Raw genomic sequence first — 18,682 nt, 5'->3', positions numbered from 1 at the left:
GACACGCGAAACAGAAGTTGAAAGCTCACACCATTGTACAATTTCATGTCTCGCTGGAAAATTATTTGTATAGTACGTCAATTATGTAAACAAATGATGGAAGCTTGATAGCATTGCCAGAAGCCTCTTCATCATCCGGGTCCATGTGCCATGCACAAAATTATAATCCTTCATTCCTAAATATTTATCTTTTTACAAATTTCAAACGGGCATATTTTAGAGAGTAGATTCACTCATTTTGCTTCATGTGTGTACTCCCTCCGTTCCTAAATATTCTATTCGTCTTTCTAGAGATTTCAACAAGTGACTACATACGGAGAAAAATGAGAGAATCTACACTCTAAAATATGTATATACATCCGTATGTGCCAGTCCATTTGAAATCTCTAAAAAGACAAATATTTGAGTAGTCACTCGTTGAAATCTCTAGAAAGACAAATATACTCCGGAGTATATTTAAGAACCAAGGGGGTACTGCACAACCACATGGGAGACTTAGCCCGGTCGTTGCGCCGCATTAATAGTGAGTAATGAGCAGTCAAATTGTAAGCCCCACCTTTCCCACTGTAAGTTGCTCTAAAGAAGCAACCATCAATATGCTCGTCTTTGAATCCGCTCATACTACTCCATCTGTCACTGTTTATACAGCGCGCTTCAGAAAAAAGAAAAAAGATCTATGGGACCAAGGCGACTAGCGATCGGCCTGAAAAATAGCATTGGTAGTTATAGCACGGCGTCTATTACTAGTAGAGGGAATAATGCGTACACACATGCATGCAGTGCTTCCACCCCAGGTACACACATGCATGCACTTACTCCATTCCGTAGTTACATGGAGAGAAAATTGTGGACTTGATTGCGGTTACCACGCCCTAATTAATTGAGCATTAAACCAAACACGTCTAAAGTCTCTCTGGTGGTGGAAATGCATTGAGAGAAATGCATCATAATGAAGCGCGCCCTGTAAACTGTGACGGAGGGAGGAGTAGTACGTATGAAGGTTCAAAACCAAGTACGCGTATGGCCAGTCGGTCAACGCACCTCCTCTTGGCATATCACTGACATGTGGGACAGAAGTGTGAGCAAACCTATCTCAATTGATGGCAAAGAGCCAACCCTCCGTTCCTTGAGAGAGACGAGGAGTGAGAACACACAGACGGGTTCGCATGGAGGCCAAGATATATTCGGGCATGGTTGGTTGATCGATATCATTCATTACATATTGATTTTGGGCTGCCATCTTCCACCCTTCTCTGGAATAAACGTGTACTTTATCAGAGATAAAAAGAAATAAGAGTACAAATGCTCCACCATGCGGTTCTAGTAGTAGTACTACTCGTACTACTGCGCTTGGCTCTTCGCCTCTTCGTGAAGTCGAACAATGATGATACTCCGCATGTTGAGTACTACAGTGTATGCCTCTGACAATCTGACACCGAATGGACTGATGCATGTCCACCGAGGGTAGGTTGCATTAGTCAAAAGGCGTAAGCGAGCTTCACCTTGTCCTGCAAGCTTCTCCTCGTTCTGCGAGTTGATGGGACACACCAAAAAGTAGTCCTAGTCCATACTCCCTCCTTTCCGGTTAATATGGCTCAATCCTTTTTGCGGGTAAATGAGAGAGCTTTATTCATATATAAGCATTCTTAGGACGATCACCCAAGACACTGGTCACTAGGAAGCGAGGTACCCCGCAAAAAAAGAAGTAGGAAGCGAGGTGTTTCATCAAGCCAGCTCTCGGCCATATTCAAAGTGCATCAAGCACGGTTCGCATGAAGATGCGCCGCAAGGTTTGCTGACCTGTTTACATGCTGAATAACAAAAAAAGAGGAAATATTATCGAGCGCTACTATTTGTAACAGGATATGAGCCAGAATTAAGCGAGAATTATGGCGAGTGTTCCATGCAATCAACTTCCATTATCACATGCGAGAACCCTCGAAGATAACCAAATGTGTTGAAGATTGCTTTATCACATTTTAAAATTATAATAAGAGTGCAGACGCTCCTCCATCCGGTTCCTAGTATGTACTAGTATAGTACGTACCTTTATAGACTATATTAGTAAAATTTGCGCTTGGCTGTTCGCCTATTCGGGAAGTCGAACAATAGTAGCACTAGCAGTATAGTGTATGCTTCTGGCAATCTGACACCAAATTAACTGTTGCACGTCCACCGCCTGAGCGAGGGAGAGCTTGCTTTAGTCAAAAGTTTCTCCTTGTCCTGCGAGCCACCGCGCGCAAGTAATGCTAGTCCATATTGCCTCCTCTCCGGTTAATATGGATTAATTTCAAACGAGATAAATACACTGTCTGTCACTGTATATTTGTAAAAATACGGTCAGTGGACTTCATAATACGCTCATTGCGCTCAATATATATAGTTTCCGGTGTTTATACGGTCACTAGCTCACCCTGACTGAGTATGTGTGTGCATGCACGTGTAGGTTGAGCACTTAGCGTGACCGTGTGTGTTCCGTCGTGTGCTCGGACATGCATGCATTAGGGCATCGCACGTGTTTTTGCGTCAATGTGTACGTGTGACTGTTGCATACACGTAGGGGGAGTACGTGTAGGGGCCACTAAGGAGCAGTCAAATCACACAGTAAATCACGTCTGTCGTGTTCGTGTCTCACCCTCCTCCATGGCTCGACCCCACACGGTCGCTCGGCATGCCACTCACCGCAAACCGAGTATACGATAACTTTCCCGCCTGATTGTTGATGGATCGCGCCATGGAGTACTACTAGCACTTCTGGAAGAGATTGACGAGTTGGGGGAGGACAGCTAGCTGTAGCACGGACTCCCAAAAACTTTTTACATGCATGTTGTAGCCGGCTATTGCGACCTTTGAACACGGAGCAGCCGCGTGCACCCGGAAGCGGCGCGGGCGACGCTCTCTCGGCCGGCGCGCCGCTTCAATGCCGGCGCCAGTGAGAGGTCGCGTCCGCTCTGGCCGGGCATGAATGCGGCACTGACCTTTTCGGGCGGGAAGCACGCGCGGGTGATGTAGAGGGTTCAGGTTGGCCAGGACCGGCCGTGGCATTGGTCCGGACGTGCGCAAACAAGAGATGTTGTATGTTAATATTGCTGCGTATATAATTAACAACGTGAATAATGTGCCAGTTGGACAAATATGATTGGAGATGGAGATGGAAATGGAATTTTACGTAAACACAGATATGCATGTCTATGTCTATGTGTGTGTGCGCGACGACTCTCGTGACCTGGAAGCAGGGGCGTGTTTTTGATCGAGTTTTCTTTCTTGGTACGTTAGAAAATCAGTTTGTCCAATTCACATCTAGATGTTATTTAAGGATATCACATCTAAGCTCCCACAAGTATATAATGTAGCAACAAGAAACAAAAAAAAACTAGGACAAAAAAATAGACCACAAACTATCGATGCTCATGGTCGCGCCACATGGTTGCGTCGGCTGGTGAAGCTGATCGATTTTCAATGAAAAACAAGTTGTCTTCCATCAGTGCTCTTTGCTTGTTACGCACAAAGATGATATCCTTCGTCAGTTCACCTTGGTTGCGTTGGAGACGCAGTCGTCTTTCACGTTGGTGCAATTTTATCACACAATTGGCTATGAACCAAATGTTTCCTTGAAGAAGGATCGACGTTGGTACTAAGAGCATAAGTTTTGTATTGATTTCTAAGCCTTCTCACAACTTTGTCTCCAGCTCCCCTGTAATTTTATTTGTCCAGCTATTAACTTTGATTTAAAAAATGGTGTGGACTAAAAACCCGGATGGACGTAGTAGCCCTCCATTTTTATTTACTCCGCATATTAGATTTGACTGAAGTCAAACTTTGTAATACTCTCAAACCTTTCCGATAATTGAAATTAAAATTCTTTATTTGTACACACTCTCACACGTTTCCGATAATTTGGCGCATGTGTGGTTGTTCACTTAAGGGAGGGTAGTGTACCACACGTGAAGGACAGGAAGTGCGACCAGGACGCGTGGGCGTGGATCGTTAGTTCATCGGAAGTAGTACTCCCTCTGTACATTAAATAAAGAGTTTCGTTTCGTACTTACACAATTTAAAACGATTGTTATGGAGAGAATAAGAAAACCACTCCACTATATATTAGTCGTATACACACGGGAGTACTATATGGACGCAGCTTCATTGACTTAGTGCACCTGCCTTTGGGTTTATGACAGGTGGGCCCAAAATGTGGCTGGCTCACCTTTCATACTGCCAAAAGCAGATGGAGTGAAGGCACCGGAGCTCAGTCCATACTACATTAGTATATATATAAGCGGGAGCCTCAGCGCTTGTTCGCTAGGGTTTGCACTCTCCACACGCTCTCCGCAATACATATATGTTACACGCTGGAGGCTCAGCGTTCATTTGCTAGGGTTTGCTATATTCACAGTCTCTCACCCTCTCTTCACCAGATCTAAACAAGACTGCGTTGGCCTCTTGTCTCTCTCCCCCTCACAGCTAGTGAAGGAGGCGTCCGTATCCCGTCGCACTGGGAAGGGGAGGAGGTGCAGCGTTAACTCTATCGCCTTCGGCGAGGGAGGCAATCCACTGCCGGCTGCCCTGTTCTCTTTCACCCAGCGCCTGTGCGGGAGGGCCACCGAGCCCTTCTTCCTTGCTGCCGTACATAGTGTGGGCAGATCCGGCCTCCCGCCGCACACCTTGCCACATCCCGACGACCCTAAGGTATAAGTTTCTTTGAAACCGTCGTTGCTCTAGCTGCATGTGGATCTTTATCGATCTGTAGTCGAATCTAGGTCTTGGTTCAAAGAGGAAAGAAAGGTGCGGTGGGGTGGAGCATGAATCTAGGACGTGGTTCAATGAGGAAAGGAGGGAGGAAAAGTAGTATAGACTGGTTATCCAACCGCTTTGTTGGTCGAAAAGGGAAAAAAGGGGTAACCCAGTACACACATCTGTAAGGAACTGATCTCTTTGTTGAAAAGGGAAAGAAACTGGGGGGGGGGAGGTCGGGTAGTTTGTGCAGGACTAGATTTGCTGCCCTCACATAGGAAAAAAGTTCAAAGAGAACAAATATGGGACCAACACATATATGCTGCTTGGCTACATACTCTGCATCACCCATTTATACATGTGGACGCACATGGTGCTAGCATGTCCCATACAAATATTTTGCTGTTGTTAATCTAAGAATGCCGCCGGAAAATTAAAGCAATGCCACTGTTAAAAGTAAATTACATTTTTAACGAATGTTGTTTCAAGAGTATCTCTGTTAATATGAATCAATGCTACCGTTTTAGAAATGCTACTATTCTACTTTGTTTTCCATCCAAGATAAGTTAGATGCTTCTTTCTGTCACCGTTTGTTTCATCCTCCTTTATCGGCAAGTAATTGTTCCCTTTTTTGCCTCTGTTAAAACAGGGGTATCGATTCAACTTGTTATTGCGACATTTTACTTCGCTACTCGAAACATTTATGTTTTAAGAGTGTTTTGTGCAGTTCAACTTGAATGTCACACCGGTGACTTTGCTTAGTTTTGGTGGAACTGCACAAAAGGAGATCGAGATTTCTTTCCATTGTTCCTGTCGAGTTGTTTCAAATCTTGGTCTCTACCACATGATATCTATTCAACTTCTTGCTATTGCGACATTTTGATTCGCTACGCGAAACACTTTGCTTGGTTTCAGTGCAACTGCACAAAATGAGATTGGATTTCCTATTCGTGTTAGCAGATTCGTATTTTATCCTGGTGTTCTCATGAAAGGTCAACAGGCCTTCATCCACATGATTGTGCAGTGTGCTTTGAGATGTTGTGCTACTTGTATTGGTACTGTTTTAAATAAATGTTGAATTGAAGCTATTGTATTGCTGTCTTTTCCCATTAAGTAGTGAACAAAAATGGGACCAACCCAGACATGATGCTTGTTGCTTTGTTACAACAAACTCTGCATCACCCCCTTTATAAGTAGATGGAAGCACATATTGCTGTTGCACCCACTCTCCCCTGGAACTGTTTATGCTTTTCATTAATCTAATGCCGTTGGTAAAATTAAGCAATGCCACTCTCAGAATTAATTAACTACTGAATCTTAGTTCAAAACTGCAACACTTGTTAGGAATGATACTATCCTTCTTTGTAGTTCTTTCTACATGTTTAACCAAGGTATTGTTAAGATAATGTCTCTTTAAAAATGAATCAGTTGTATTGTTTTAGGAATGGTACTTTTCTGCTTTGTCGTTCTTTTTACATGTTGAACCAAGGCATTGTTAAGATAATGTCTCAGTCAATATGAATGAATCACACTGATGGAGAATTGCCCCTCTCCTGCTTTGTTTCCCATTAAGACTAGTCATCAACCATTATTTCTCAGTAATTGTTTCCCTTATACCTATTGTTGCTTATAGGGATATCAAAATTAAAGCTCGGTTTATTCCGACTTTGATTTTAGTTGAACTGCACAAAAGGAGCCAATGTGTCCAGGGCAAACTGCTGCTTTACTGGGTCCAGTTGGTCGTTCCACTTTGCAGAAAGAAGCAGTCACTGGATGCGGTACATTACAGAAGGAATGACCGAGAAGCTTTATAGAGTATTATTAGACACCGGTGACATGACTAGTCTGCAGAGACCATTGGCAATTTAAGAACACGTGGAGTGCCCTGGGCAAAAAGTTCCCAAACAAGTACAAGAAGCTAAGACAGGACACGATCATAGGCATTACATATTTTGAATGGGAAAAGCTTGTCAAAGTTTAATCATTGATGTTAGCAAGAAGACATTAGTTTAATATATTGGAATTGGAAAACCTTGTCAGAATTTGCTCATTGATGTTAGCAAGAAGACGTTAGTTTAATATATTGGAATTGGAAAACCTTGTCAAAATTTGCTCATTGATGTTAGCCAGAAGACATGCATTTGATATTTTTGAGTGGGACGCCCTTGCTGTGAGCAGCGTCGAGTGTTTTTTCCTATTCCTGAGTTCAGTTTAGAAGTAAATAGTTACTCTGCTGAGATATTCCTGTGTTAAGAGTTTGTTCTGAATATTGTGTATGTAATGCCAGGCCTTGTGTTTGATTGCAAAGTTGATCTTGGAATGTTGTGGCATGCGGCATCACGAGCTGTTCACTGTGCCTCCTGAGAATAATGCTTCGTATTGTTTTGCATGTCGATCTAATGCCAGTGATTTGCTTGTTAAGAAGATCATCCTCTTCTGTTGTTTCTATGCGTAAGAAGTTCATCGTCTGATCTTTCATTCATAGCCTATACGACATGTCGGGTAGGTTAGACGTGAAACCATATGATCTTCCGACCAACTCATGATATTAGGCCGTGATTGGATCGTCGTTTTCCAACCAAAACCGCTTGTAAAACTGACGCTTGTAAATTAAAGCAAATGGTCTCGGGCGAAGGTGCTTGGTTGGTCGATTTCGACTAGTAAAATATCGAAACTACTTCACACACGATAAAAACGCTGAACAACACTCGGACGATTGCTAATCCAGCTGTTAGCTGTTGTTTCAGCCTTGCCCATGGATGGCATGATACGCACGTCGTGCATGTATCATCTGGTAATGTCGTCCATATAGCAATGCTCGTAAAATATACACTGGTCTCTCAAATTACACGCGTACCCCGCCGGTTTTACTTACAGACCTCGGGCCTTCCGATGACGAGTAAATTACACTTGTATGTTAGTACATGTTTGGAATAAACCAGAGCTCCCAAGCGCGGCCTTACCATTTCATGCCGTCTCAGTTTCTCGAAGGTGCTCATAGGTGTCCGATGATCCTGGCTTCCTGAATGAGCAGCGGGCGCTGTATCAGACCTCCGTAGGGCCCGCGAGGCCCTCTCCATTGTCCTTCAAGTTGTTGCGTTCGCCGTGGCGCCGAGCATTGTTAACATGGTCAACGAACAAGAGGATTCAGGAGATGAACTTTATTTTGACTGGATGACACTAGGGACCCACTAGGGCCATAGCCGTACGTACGCAAGTGCCTCCTTATTATGTACAACTATTTTTTTTTGCTTTCTGCTGGTTTCCTGACATCACGGTCCCACACCATTGTCAACCAATGTAGTCAATATAAACGAGAGAATTGCACAAGGTGCGGCCGACAGCTGGGACCAAGCAGCTCGAGCAGTATTTGTGTTTTTGAGGCGTGAACACTTCAGAGTTTTTCTTGGCGATGATTTCGTTGTTGTTCAGAGGAGAGCAGGGTATTAACTGGTCGGGCTGTGGCCCGTCTAGCCCAGGCCAGATATCCAGCCCAGATACTACTTTTTTCAAGATGAAAATGGCTAGCCCAGCTATACGTCTTTTTGAGGAATACCCAGGCAAGGTCAACTTGTTATTCTCCGCCCCGCTGTGCTGCAAATCTTTCCTAGGAGGGATGCATTAGGCTAACAGAAAAATGGGCTTAAAAAATAATAAATGGGATGTAATTATAAAAACTGGACAGTAACTATAAAAAATGCACCAAACACGAAATTAGTTTATAAAATATTATTTATGGATTTTGAAAATCTTAAATTTTCATTGTTGCACGCGCAATGTTTCGTTGGATTTTTACGTAATACAAATTTATATTTAATCTGAATAGAAATTTCGGGATAAAAATATTTCAGATCCCATCAAAATGTGGGAAATTTTATTGAATTCTGTCTTCAACGGTTGGTTGAAATTATTAATCGTTGTCCTAGCTAGAAAATGGGCTGTACTTTTAACAAACTGTAAATGGGCTGTTGTAAATTCCATTAGAATTCAAAAATGGGCTGTACATTCTTACAAAACACAAATGGGCTATAAGTTCTCTGCCACACACTTGTGGGCCTACTAAGTGACGCATCCCCTAAAAAAATAGGTTGACGCGTATGCAAGGCTTTGTCAACTTATTATAGTCAACACACGGTTCTAGCAGCAGTGGCCGTTGGATGTCTATCCAATGGATGTCGTGCTTCTTCTTTAATCTTGGATATTCTTAGCTTCGGCCGCCCAAAAAATGATTCCTCCCCCTGACATCTAGGGTGCACCGTTTCGGAGGCTGACCTGTGGGCCTACTAAGTTTGAGCGTACAAAGGGCTTTGTCAACTTAGTCAATATAAACGATTCTAACTTCAGTGACCGTACAATGTCCATCCAACGGTCGTACTTCTTCTTCAACCTCTGGTCTTCTTGGTCCAGCCGCCCAAAGCAGCGCCGGTCGTGCCGCCCTAGTTTATGCGTTGCTTCTTAAGGGGCTGATTTGGATCCATATGTTTCATGCTATGGTTAGGTTTACCTTAATTCTTCTTTTGTAGTTGTAGATGCTTGCGAGAGTGGTTAATCATAAGTGGGATGCTTCTCCAAGGAAGGGCATTACCTAAGCACCGGTCCACCCACATATCAAATTATCAAAGTAATGACCGTGAGTCATATGAGCATGATGAAAACTAGCTTGACAATAATTCCCATGTGTCCTCGGGAGCGCTTTCCTTTATATAAGAGTTTGTCCAGGCTTGTCCTCTGCTACCAAAAGGATTGGGCCACCTTGCTGCACCTTAGTTACTTGGTTACTTGTTACTTGTTACAAATTACCTTATCACAAAACTATCTGTTATCGATAATTTCAGTGCTTGTATAGAATATGTTGTAGGGTGGAACCCTATGTGGAGATCTTTCACGAATTGGAGGGGAAATCCCAAAGAACACGAAGAACACAAGAGAGGGGAAACACTCAAATTTACTAGATCCAATCACACATATGCTAGATGCAATCACACAAAGAGAGATACAAAGGTCCAAATCCAACACAAGAAGATACAAAAGGAAGCTAGTTCATCCCAATCCTATGAGCAGAGAGGTCTTGATGATCCTATGATGGGGATCTTTCCCTAGATGGGGTCTTTATATCCACAAGAGGATCTTCTCCCTTAGGAGGTCATGATCTCCATGAGGAGGAAGATGAGAAAAGCTCTCTCTTTGTCTATCCAATACTTTGCTATCCTCTCTAATGAGCTAGGGAAGGGGTATATATAGTCTAGGGACGAAATAGAGGTAAACAAGGGTACATGGGTCATTTTCCCTTAGTGCACGCAGGCACAACCGGACGTGTCCGAGCACCTGGGGTAAAGGGGTCCGGGCACCCAGGGCGGAAGGGAGCCAGCTGGAGGGGGGCCTGGGCATCCGGGGTTGATGGCTCGGGCACCCGGGGCGGCGGTGCAGCTCCTAGCCGGGGGGCCAGGCACCCGAGGCCAGCTGGCCGAGCACCCGGGCTGCTTAGGGGCACCACCCAGGCCACGGCCGGGCACCCGGGGCTCCACAGGCCGGGCACCTGAGGTGCACAGGGGGCAGGCCCTGGAAGGTGACCGAAGGCCCGGGCACCCGGGGGCATGGAGGGCCGGGCACCCGGGGGTCCTAGAGCCTCCGTGGCTTCGTGCTTCTCGCGTCCTTCTGCCTTCCCTTCCTTCACGGGTGCTTGGGTCTTCGTGCTAGCCTCTCCATCATCAACACCTTGATACCTAATCATGCACAACACCTCCTTTTGAGGTAGGACCCAACTCTCGAATGAATTTGAGTGGAGCTCGAAGAGGAAAGAGTTTACCTCATTCTCGATGGCGCATGCACGTGCTCTTGTCCATGGTCCTCTCCGTCCTTGCGGTGGTGGTGTGACATTCATGGTGATGGTCGAGGGATGCTCCGCATCATCTCCCCCCCCTTGGGAGAGATCCATCCACGGATCATGATCTTCATCACCATGGGAAGGAGACGGCGTCGCCGTGTAGAAGTGGACAACCACCAAGCACTTGTCATGTGGAAGCTCAAAATGGTCACTCTCCAATGTTGCACCGTCTTGTGATTCCTTCAAAAGGAACGAGTAGAACAAATACTTGGAAAAATTAATGTTGTTAGCGTTAGAGCAAAACCAAGCATTCAAGAGGTGAGTCACCAAACAAGTGTCGTCATCAAGTATATCATATGGTGTGACAAGGGATTGTGGCATGGCATGTATGCATATAAATTGAGCACATGGAGAAGCATCATGGAAACAATCATGCAAGGGTGAGGTAAAGGTGCTAATATGTGGGGCAAGTGAACAAGCATCTACCTCAATGTCATAGCAAGCATGCATAAAGTGCTCAATAAATGGTCTATGGTATGCATAAGAATAATCTACAACACCAAAGAAGATGATATGTCTAAACACATGCGTCAAGTGCAAGACAATCCAAGCATAATGTGCATATGGTGTAGTGAAGAAAGTGTGGCACTCAACACAAATGATATAGCAATTGTTCATCATGTGTGAGGTAATTAAATCAATCATGTGACAAGCAATGGGACATGGCATATGTGAAGTAATGACATTGTTGCAACCAAACATACGATAGGAGCAAGTAATCCAAGAATTGGATGCAACATGAGCAAGAGTATAAATCAAGCCGTGCAAACTAGTGGAGCGAAGATGCAACACACTAGAGGAAATCATAGCAATCATGTCATGTGAGCAAATGATAGATACAGGAAATGCGGATGACATATCATGAGCACGAGCACAAAGCAAGATCAATGTATCATCATAGTCATGGGGCACATGGCAAACATGACAATAACAAGCAATATCTCCACCAAGCCTGCAAATACTCATACAAGTAGTAGAGTCAATCATCATGTGTAATGCAAAGCATGGGTCACAAATTCATGGAAAAGGCATAGTAATGAGCATATGCACAGTGAACATGGCAATAAGGGAATATAATATGTAATGGACAATAACCCATAGCCAAGTGAGGGCCATGTAGAAGAAATGCACGAAGTCTTTGCGTGAAGAGAGCGGTGGGAAAGACACTCCAAGGGATCCCAAGTCATAATTGCTCTCTAGAGCTCGTTTTGTCAACTCATGGGATTGCGAGGTTGATGAGGTAGCATGCATACCTACAAAAAAGAGACACAACCCAAAGAAAGTGTGTCGTGGTAAATGTACACATCATCCATCATAATGTGTATGTGCATGTGTGAGTTAGCACAAGAATAGCATCGCTCAAAGAAATTTGATGCATGGTATAAGAACATGTCATCCATCATGAAAGAATAGTTGTTATGTATGACACGATGGGGGAACAAATTGAGAATGCAAGTATATGGCACATCACTAGCATGTTTATTCACGGGGAGCATATGGTGCACACAAGTAGTGGGATCATGCAAAGTACGGGATGGATCAAAATCTCGTAATATGGATGAGGAAACTATGGGGGTCTCCTCATGAGCAATAGCGGAAACATCATATGGAGAAAATGGATAACATCCGAAACAATGCATATTTGGAACAATGTGATCATGGCATGGCATAGTAGATAAATGATGCAAAGGTAGCATATCAATATCATCACAAGAAAAACAAATGCCAATAACCATGGGCTTGTCATCTATGCCACATGTGCAAATTGGGTTTATGTTGATGGCATATGCATAGTCACTATGACGAGATTGCAAATATGACATATGGTTGATCTCATGCATAGCATATGACAAGTCATGCGGATTGTCAAACATGATGTGACCGAGAGAATTATCACAAGAAATCCTATGTAACATGGCATCACAAATAATGGACTCCACATGGCAATCATCAAACTCATCATAAATGGGTAAATTATCGCATGGGAAAATCGCACTAGCATGAAGCATGACAATAGGTGGATCAACATCATGCAAGCAATCAATGTCAAGAATGTCCACTAGTGGGACTAGAGCATCACCTTCACCTATGTTACCATTCTCATTCCACTCATGTGGTGTAGGTGAGGTGGAAAAGACCAAATGGTGGTCATCATCTTTAACTCGATGGAACCATGTGGGGGGTGCATCATATTCTACCATGACCATCATCTTGTCCATAGGAAGGACGAAGTCGTCGCGGGTCGGCGCGTCATCATATATGGGACCTAGAACCAAATGAGAAGACACAATAGAGGTAGAGGTTAAGTTGTTAGAAATCGAAATGGCCTCACATGCCCTATCAACTACCTCACTCTCTCTATGTGGTGGTGGCTCACTCACTACCTCAAGGTAGGTGCACTCAAAGTCATATATGGTGGAGTCACTCAACTCACTGAAGTGGTGGGTGTTGTGGATCTCCTCACATGGGAATTATGTCAACTCATCATATTTGGGGCTAGTGGCGAAGTCACTCTCACTCTCAATATGGTGGCACAAGTCACTCAAGTCATCATACGTCGCCGTGGTCGAAGGGAAAATCCCATGCTCAACCATCTCGTCGTCGTCACCGTGGATGAAGGCCGAAGATGGCACATCATCGCTCTCCTCCATGATCGAAGGGAAAATCGCATGCTGGATCATCTCATCACCGTCGCCGTGGATGGCCTTGAGAGCACTTCGCGAAGATGCCGAAGTGGTGGTAGTAGTCATTGCTCCGTCTTGTTGGTACTCGTCTCGCGGTCTTCTCTTGTGCTCATGAAGTTTTTCTTGACGTTGTCGTGTGGTACTTGCATGTTGTGGCCGTTCTGAAGACTTGCGACTTGAGCGTCTCTGCCTTGAAGATGACGAAGAGGAAGAAGACTTGTAGTTGGCCCACACATGTCGGATGTCATCCAATTGTGCATCCAACTTGGTGTCCATGTAGTCCCTTGTCCGTGCTTCGCTTTGGTGAATGTCGACGGTGAGTCGCTCAATGCCTCGCATTGCTCATTGTATTCCGAAGATGGGCACTTTGGTGATGTAGTTGTTCGCGCCATCGTTATCGTGGAAGACCGGAGATGAAATGCCTTTCCTATCCATCACAAGACTCGAGCAAATGTAAGTGGAAGAAAGGAAAGAACTAGACCAATGTACCTTATCCAATGTTGAAGATGGATCAATGATCACTCAATAATGTAATAAGGAAATAGCACAATTGGTACCGGATCTTGTCAATTCTCACACCTACACAAGTAAGGCTTATGGTGGAGCTCGATGAGGATAGTGGTACAAAAATTTAATGCAAAATGTTAGCAAGAGTCAATAATGTTGGAAAAGATTCACAAATTTGCAAGTGAAACAAGTAGACCAATAGCAATGGGTGGCACACGGAAACACACACACGTATAGAGAAATGGGGTCGTGCAACCAAGGAATGAGCACAAAATGTGGAATCCACGGAAGACGCTCATGTTGCACAACTCAAGAGAGACGCTAGCACGATTGCTCAATAGGCGGATACGACACTTATGCACAACCTATAGGATGCAAAATGTATGAGCTTTCGATCCCAAGTATGCTATGTGTATGATGTTCCCGATGCTCTTCTCAAGATGATCCAAGATGATCGAATATGACAATCTTATGTGCAATGTGGTATGATGCTATGGCTCTTGCTCACAAGCTCTTTGCTCTCTTTTTGCTTAAAAGCTTATTCTTTTTTTTTTGATATGGCCACTTATGTGAAATGCACAAACCAAGATAGAAATTGTGTATATGAGGGAACAATCTTGTGACACAAGGGATGATATGATGACACCAATGTGATATGGTATATATGCAATGGAAGGTATGGATCAATAATGTGCATCAGTAACGCTGCCGACAATACTCAAATGGCTAGTCTCGATAGGCAAGTGACGCAAAATGGGCTAAGGGGTTAACAATGTAATGGCAAGAATGAATGTACAAGGATGGGATACCACGATACCAAGATGATATAGAGGTTACCGTTCTTGCTTACGGTTAGGTTGTCAAAATGGTGAAGTGGTCGATGTCGAATCCTTGTCGAAGGTGAGCGGTGGTGTTATCGATGTCGAACGGTTCCTAGTTAGCCGCAACACCCTAGGAAACAGAAAAAACCGCAAACTCAAAATCTCAAAGGAAAATGTCAAATGATGGTAGCGGAATCCGTTGGTGGTTCCGGAGTTAGCAATGCAGAAGTTGTGGTGGTGGTTGATTACGAAGCAATCGTCCCTAAGTAGCCGAAACACCTTAGGAGACTCAAGTCACCACTCAAGCAACCACAAATGCTAAATGGAGCAAAATGGGTTAAGTTGCGGAAAGTGATGGTGTTATGGCGGATGATATGGTGGATGGCCTATGCAAAGATGCCAAAATGCCATTTTTTTATGGATTCAAATGGTGTTGGAACCTATCTAGATGGATGGGGGATGTCAATAGCTACTCAACAAGCTAAAGAATGTCAAAATCGGACTCCAGGAGCGAAAGTTATGGCTGAAACAATTTTTGTTGGTGGGCTGATTCTAGGAGGTGTGGGTGCCCGGGGTTGGAAGGTGCGGGTGCCCGGGGTGGTCAGGGGAGTTGGGCGGAGATGGCCCGGGGGTCCGGGTGCCTAGGGGTAAGGGGTGCGGGCACCCGAGGTTGTCAGCGGGGTTGCATGGGGGGTCCGGGTGCCCGGGGTTTGAGGTCCAGGTGCCCGGGGGTGACGAATTTGGGCGGAAATTCGTGGGAAAATGGGAGAAATTGGTGGAATTCATGGAGAGAAAGGTGGAGATGGATGGGGGGAATACTAGATCCACTTGAAACCAAGCAAATCCATGGATCAAGTCCAACAAAATCTCATCAAACCAACAAATCACAAAAAAATGGGGCTATCTTTGGTGGGGAATTTTCGAAATTGGGGAAGAACACACAAAATTAGGCTAGAAGAAAACAAAGAGGGGGGCTCCAATTTCGTGACAAACCATGGCTCATGATACCAAGATGTTCTTGGGTGGAACCCTATGTGGAGATCTTTCACGAATTGGAGGGGAAATCCCCAAGAACACGAAGAACACAAGAGAGGGGAAACACTCAAATTGACTAGATCCAATCACACATATGCTAGATCCAATCACACAAAGAGAGATAAAAAGGTCCAAATTCAACACAAGAAGATACAAAAGAAGCTAGTTCATCCCAATCCTATGAGGAGAGAGTTCTTGATGATCCTATGATGGGGATCCTTCCCTAGATGGGGTCTTGATATCCACAAGAGGATCTTCTCCCTTAGGAGATCATGATCTCCACGAGGAGGAAGATGAGAAAATCTCTCTCTTTGTCTATCCAATACTTTGCTATCCTCTCTAATGAGCTAGGGAAGGGGTATATATAGTCTAGGGACGAAATAGAGGTAAACAAGGGTACATGGGTCATTTGCCCTTAGTGTACGCGGGCACAAACCGGACGTGTCCGGGCACCCGGGGTAAAGGGGTCCGCGCACCCGGAGGGAGACATGCCAGGGGTGGCCGGGCACCCGGTCCGGTCAGGGAGGCCGTAGCCAAGTGGCAGAAGGGACCAGGCACCCGGGGGGTGATGGCCCGGGCACCCAGGGCAGAGGGGAGCCGACTGGAGGGGGGTCGGGCACCCAGGGTTGATGTCCTGGGCACCCGGGGCGGTAGTGCAGCTCCCAGCCGGGGGGTCGGGCACCCGGGGCCAGCTAGCCGAGCACCCGGGCTGCTTAGGGGCACCACCCAGGCCACAGCCGGGCACCTGGGGCTCGACGGGCCGGGCACCCAGGGTGCACAGCAGGCCGGCCCTGGGCTGTGGCTGAAGGCCCCGGCACCCGGGGGTCCTAGAGTCTCCGTGGCTTCGTGCTTCTCGCGTCATTCTGCCTTCCCTTCCTTCACGGGTGCTTGGGTCTTCATGCTAGGCTCTCCATCATCAACACCTTGATACCTAATCATGCACAACACCTCCGTTTGAGGTAGGACCCAACTCTCGAATGAATTTGAGTGGAGCTCGAAGAGGAAAGAGTTCACCTCGTTCTCGATGGCGCGTGCATGTGCTCTTGTCCATGGTCCTCTCTGTCCTTGCGGTGGTGGTGTGACATTCATGGTGATGGTCGAGGGATGCTCCGCATCAGAATACCTTACTGAAAATACACTTTCATGATGATACATGTTTGTCACAGTAGGTCACGTTTTCTGTCATGCATGTACATCCATGACGATTTTATGACAGAATCAAGATAGTCATACCTATGCTGTCGTAGAAGTGTTCCATGACATTACCAAAATTATCATCACGGAAGTGTCCACTTCCATGATGATAAATCGCGCATCATAGAAGTGCTTTCGTCAAGGGTGACCGACACATGGCATCCATCGTAATGGCTCGCCGTTAAGCTACCGGGTCCGATTTTGGATCCGATAACCCGTTAACAGCCCCGGCCAATGGGGATTTTCCACGTGTAAAATCATCATTGGCTGGAGGAAACACGTGTCGGCTCACCGTTGGGACAGATGTCATCCGCTCATTGGACCGAAGGCGCCTATGATACGTCGACACGTGGCACGGCCCAACAAAGGCCCATTCCAGTGAAAAGGCTAGCCCGTTTGACTTGGTCAAAAGGTGGCAGGCCGGCCCACGCAAAGCCTGTTAACGACCTATTCGCATATAGCCCATTTACAGCCCGCTAACCCAGGGCCCGTTACGACCTATCCGAATTAGGTCCAGTAGCGTCATCTGGGCCGTCCAATATGATTCCATCCCGTTTTAACTTCCGGCCCATGTATGGCCATGACGTCTTTCGGCCCATATGAGGCCCTTTGTAACTCTTGGCCCATTAACGGCCCGTGGTGAAACTATCCCGTAATGAACAGTGTATCACTTTATACCCATTAACGGCCCATTATTTCATTGGGCCGTTTCCATCCCATATTATCTTTCGGCCTTCTCAGGGCCCATTTATTCTTCGGCTCATTTCCAGCATTCGGTTACCTATGGCCCGTTACTGTAATTTTTTGCTTGTGGGCCAAATTCAGCCCGTGGTTACAGTCGGCCCATTTGTGGCCCGTTAAAACGCTGGGCCATTTTCATAGCGTCATCAAATACGCCCGATTAACGACGGCCCGTTATGGTCGTCCCATGAATGGACGATTCCAACCTAGCCCATTTACGACCATAATGCGGTCTGTTATTGGCCCATGTTTGGCCATCGATCATACGACCCGTAGAGTTGATGATACAGCCCGTAGAAGGCCCATTGTGTCTACGGCCCGTAGAAGGCCCATTGTTTGTACTCCCCGTAGAAGGCCCATTGTTTCTACGGCCCGTAGAAGGCCCATTGTTTCTACGGACCGTAGGAGGCCCAGTGTCACTATAGTAAATATGTAGCCCATGGTTATTGTGGCCTAGTTTTAAAAAATAGGTTATAGCAGCCACTAGCAAACCACGGGAAAAGAACTGCACTCACTACAAGCAAACAAATAAACAAGACAACAAGGAAATAAATAAGCAAGAAACTTATGCTAGGCTATCACGGCTATTACACATATTACATCCACTGGGCATCAAAGTTCGCCACCAGTGCAAATATAGGGAACAAAGCAACTTATCATATACACTGGTTATCAAAGTTGGCGACCAGTGCAAATAAACACCGCAGCAAAACAAGTCCAGAACTGAAACCACTTCATAAGATCTCAAGAAACAATATCCTAGGTACCGGTAATGATGGAAAAATGCTTAGCAAGCTTATTAACTTTATCTTGTTTGACACTTAAATCCTCCAGCGCTTGTTGTTGCACCATAAAGTATGCATATGGATTCTGCAGGGACTTCCTTAGTGCTTCAACTTCTTGTTGCAGCACATCTGATTGATGTCTTTCGACTTGAAGTTGAGACTCAAGAAGACGAACTGATTCAGGCAGCGAGTTCGAAGAGCTTGTGCCAGCAGTAGTGGCCAGTAACTCGAACACTACATCAAGATAGGAATTTTGGGTTCTCTCACTGTTGTCAAGATAGTTTTTATCAGCTTTCTTGG

The sequence above is a fragment of the Triticum dicoccoides genome, chromosome 4B, assembly GCF_002162155.2.
Source record: "Triticum dicoccoides isolate Atlit2015 ecotype Zavitan chromosome 4B, WEW_v2.0, whole genome shotgun sequence".
Lineage (NCBI taxonomy): Eukaryota > Viridiplantae > Streptophyta > Magnoliopsida > Poales > Poaceae > Triticum > Triticum dicoccoides.
Note: the sequence above shows the minus strand (reverse complement) of the source record.